General features: G+C 52.1%; 1 pseudogene; it reads right to left on the bottom strand.

Moving 5' to 3' along the window:
* The window catches only part of LOC102817734, a 13,322-nt pseudogene extending 9,382 nt beyond the window's left edge, over positions 1–3,940 (bottom strand).
* Positions 3,941–4,643: the final 703 nt, after the last annotated feature.

Below are 4,643 nucleotides of genomic sequence, written 5' to 3'. Positions count from 1 at the left end.
CGATGGTCCCAGGGACCTCTGCTCCTAGACTGAAAAGTTAATCACTCCCCTCCTTGCTACAAAACATCTACCTTTACATTTCCAACCTTCACAATCAGTCCTGATAACAATTATTCACTATTGTATCACAAGAGACCTATCAGCATTTCCTTTCATCAGCCCCGCCAAGACAGATTGGATGCTACTCAGTGGAGATTCTACCTTTCTCCACTCCCTCTGGATCTAGGTTTCCTCTTGAAAGCTTGTAAGCCAGTCACTTCTTGCCTTTGTAGCCCTCCATTTTGGGTAGCCAATGTCCAAGTTGCCCATCCCTGTCTAGTATGTGTATGGAGGAGGTGGGAATGATTTGTTCCTTCTTTTGAGCTACTGCATCCATAGGTGTAGGTCAAGTTCATCAAATTGTATAAGATTACTCTTTTTTTTTCCCTCTTTCTGGCTGACTTTTTACTTCCTTTCCTAGAGCTTGCTCCTCATGGGCCGGGAGACCTCAAGGGGGCCTAGGGACAAGTCTCCTACTGGTAGATTTTCTTCTTCTTCATCTGGGCCCTGTGTTCCCTAGGGCTCCTATGCTTCCATTTCTGCCACAAGGCTGCCAGTTCATCCCTGGTCTCCCCGACCCGTAAACTCAGTGAGTACCCCCACCTCATAGAGCCAAGGGCTCTGGGCTGAGTAGGTCACCAGGTAGGTGGGGACCAGAGTGGGCAAGCTCAAAGTGTACTCAAGATAAGCCCCTTTCTGCTTCTTCGTTTCTTTAGTTTCTTGCTTGCTCTGGTCCCCTCCTCACCTTTTTGGGGGCTCAGGAAGGTCTCCGTTCCCAGCCACGGAGGAGCCAACGCTGACCAGGATCTCCTTTTCTTTCTCTTCTCCCATCTCTGGAACTCAGCAAGACCCAGGCCTGCTTCCTGGAGCAGGACCTGGCTGGCTGGCTGGTCTACACCAGTCTCGGGTATAGACAGAAGACTTGCCGCTGCTTCACTAGTGGCATCTTAGTCAGAAGGCAGCTCTTCAAGGAAAGACCTCAGCGAAATAATTATCTTGTAAATACTGACTCTCTGGTCTTTTTGATGACCTTTTTTATTTTTTTTAAAGGTTTTATTGTTGATTGAGTGAAACTTAACAGGCCAAATCATCAGTTTTACATTCAACAAATCATACACCTTGTTTCGTTACAATGACTATAATCCCCTCCAAGTACCATCAGTTAACAATATTTCTCTCTATTCATTTTAGATTTAAAAAAACAAACAAACAAAAAAAAACAACACTCAGGCATATATAATAATTTACACCACCAAAGAGCACATTCTGCAAGTCTGCCTCCTGGCCACCAGCTCTTAGTCCCCTCTGTGTCCTTTGGTGGTGCATGCTTTCAACCTGGGGGCTCTGCAGTACTGTGAAGCTCCTAGATCCAGGGGAAGACTGATGCCAAGATGCATAGAAATCTCCGAGGATGCTGGGCCTAAAGAGGCTGAAAGGAGACAAGGCCCTTCCTCATAATGACAGGGAGAGCCCTCCCCTAGAGCTGGCCTTCCAGCGCATAAACTGTGAGAGGACACATTTTTATGTGTTACAGCCACGCACAAGTTACAGCAGCACTAGAAAACCAAGAGGGTGGGAGATGGGATGAACAGCACACGTACACCAGAGACCTTTTAGGCGAGGAAAAAAGTGTTCTAAAACTGGATTGCGGTGAGAGTTAACAATTGCTTATTTATACTACATTGCATAGAACCGTGAGCTTACATTAGGTGAGCTTTATGGTTTTCTGATTATGTGCCAAGGAATCGGTTCAGACTCAGCGATTCTGCATAAGGTTTCCGAGGATGTAAATCTTTATGGGAGCAGAAAGCCTCATCTTTCTCCTGCAGAGCAGCTGGTAGTTTCGAACTGCTGACCTGGAGGTTAGCAGCCTGACTCATAACCACTATGCTACCAGAGCTTTATGGTATGTGTTAACAATTATATAAAAAATAAAATCCTCCCAGACTCCCCCAAAGCCCAAGCCAGTGAGGACAATGGTCTTTAGGGTACTGCTCCAATGTTGCCTAATGTTGTTGTTGCCAGGAAGTCTCCCAGGCACTTCTCACCGATGGAGAGCTGAGCTCAGGGCTACATGCTGAGCCAAAGTGGCGAGAGTACACCATCCCGGTTAATGCTCACCTCCAATCCCAGGAGACCACAGGCAGCCTCTGAGAACCAGGCCCAGGACGGTGCCAGACACGGAGCCCAGGAACAGGAAACCAGTGCACACCTGCTATGGACAAAAGGTCATAGGTCCCAGGGATGCTCCTCCCACTGCCCAGCAGCCTCCGCTCTCAAGTACCTCTTCCATGCCAGGCCAGGTACCAAGGTGGCCTCATCAGGCAGCGGTCACCTCACAGTGGAGCAGCCGAACCTCAGAGACATTCAGGGCCTTCCTCAAAGCTGTGGGCTAGGAGCTGAGTGACAATTGGAGTCTTCACTACCTCCCTGGAATAACATTTGTGAGACCCCTGGTCTCCAGGGAGAGCGCCCGCTGCCCAGGGTTGACAAAGGAGATCAGAGGAGCCAGCGAGAGGAGAACCAAAGCGGCATTCAGCACTCACTGCAGGCTCTGGGGACGGGTGGGGAGGGGCTGTCAGCCTGACCCCATCCAAGGCCTCCGAAGCTGGGAGGGAGGGTGGTGAGCAGGAAGAGGGGGAGAAGGCCCCAGGCCAACCATCCCTTTGTGACTCAGTAGAGCTCTTCATGGAGAGAGGAAGTGAGTGGCTCCTTGGAAAACGTGATTAACGGCACCCCGGCCAGGGAGGCCAGCAAAGGAGGCATGAATCTCATGAAGCTTGAAGTCCAAACCCCAGACCTGCTGTGGGTGGCTGCGGAAATGTAGCACACGAAGAGGCTCAGTTTCATCCCCTCTAAAATGGTGTGGCACTTCAGGATAACACGCTAGACCACAAGGTCGGCAGTTCAAACCCACCAGCCACTCCTTGGAAACCCTAGACAGGGTTGATAAGAATTGGCACTGCCTCAGTGGGAGTAACGGGGCATTGGCGGTTCCGTGGTAGAATTCTCTTGGGGAATCTTCCATGTGGTTTGGTTGGCGGCCACGCATCTCCTGCACAGCCACCAAGCTGTCTGTTCAATGGAGGCTCTCGTGTGTGTCTCTGATGCTGAGCAGGTTCCAGTAGAAATTCCAGACGCAGACACACTAGGAAGAAAGCCCTGGAGATCTACTTCTGAGTATCAGCCGGTAAAAGCCTTATGGACCACAACAGCCTGATCCACTACTGATCATGGGGAAGGTGCAGGATGGGGCAATTTTGTCCTGTTGGGCATGGGGGTCACCGTGAGTCAAGGATGACTCAATGGAAGCTAACAACAATCAAAATGAGGGGGAAGTGCAGCTGCTTCACAGGGAGTGCTGAGGACCCAGTTGGGAACGTACTGCACATGCGCCTTGAGCAGGACACCAGGAGCTGGACAGGAAGTGGCAGCTGGCCCACAACCCAGCTTCTGTTACTATCTCCATGGGTCCCATGCACACGCCAGCCTTTCTGGAGACTGTGGGAGAGGCGGGAGTGTGGGGGTGGTCATTCACACAGGCGGGTCCTTTTGTCCGCCCTCAATTGCCCATTTACCCGGGGCACACCCAGCTGCATTTCAGGGTTTACATTTCAGTTGCTTGGAGTTTCAGTGGGGATAAGGCCCAAGAGCTTTCCACCAATTAGGGGCCCAGGGTACGGCCCTCGTGGCCCACAGAGGAGGAAAAGATGCCAAGTAGGGCAGTGGAAAGCCCATCTCTGGCGGCCAGCTCCAATGGGGAGAGGGCAGGCATGGAGAAGCGGGGTTCCCAGCACCAGACGGACCAGACACACCTCTGCTTAGTGACCTCAGCACCATGCTCAGCCTCACGGGCTGTCTGCACTTTGGTGGAATGAGTTGTTGGCTCAGCTATCTCCATGCTTTATGCCCCCCTTTCCCTTGCTCAGGGTCTGTGTAGTCTCCTGCCATGGTGGCCAGCCCTTTTCTCCAGAGCCTAGGGCCCACGGGCCAGGCCCCCGAATGCATGGGACCACCACAGCAATGAGCAGGGCAGGAGCTATGGCGGGGGGCGGGCGGAAGGAAGCAGAATAAAGAGTCTGGGTGCTTAAGGGCCCAGGAGGGAAAACAGCCCAAGCACAGGCCATGGCCTGCCAAGCCACCCACACAGTGAGTGTTTAAGCAGGACTGAGCAGAACCCAATGACAGATGGACAGGAATGGGGCTGGCCCTCAGAGAGGATACCAAACTGGACAATCCTGGAAACTGGAGCTCTGCCTCAGTTCAGTCTCCCAGGGAACCCAGTAATCAAGGAAATGCAAATCAAGCTACAAGGAGATGCCATCTCCCACCCAATCAGATGGGCAAAAGGCAGACACATGGATACTACCAAATGCTGCTGAGGCTCTGAGCCACAGACTGGTGGGAGCAGAGCTCTCATGGCGCCAGGAGAGGCCTGGGTCTGGCCGGCTGTGCAAAGGGTGCACCAGAGAGCTAGGGAGTTCTTTCAGGAACACAATACTGGGCACACCCCACTAGGTACATACCCCATCTGGAACACCACTCCGGGCACACCCCACCCAGTAACCCCAATGGGTATAAACCCCATCTGTAACACCCCACTG

The sequence above is a fragment of the Chrysochloris asiatica genome, unplaced genomic scaffold (genome assembly GCF_000296735.1).
Source record: "Chrysochloris asiatica unplaced genomic scaffold, ChrAsi1.0 scaffold00034, whole genome shotgun sequence".
In the NCBI taxonomy this organism is placed as follows: domain Eukaryota; kingdom Metazoa; phylum Chordata; class Mammalia; order Afrosoricida; family Chrysochloridae; genus Chrysochloris; species Chrysochloris asiatica.
This window is presented reverse-complemented; position numbering and strand designations above follow the sequence as displayed.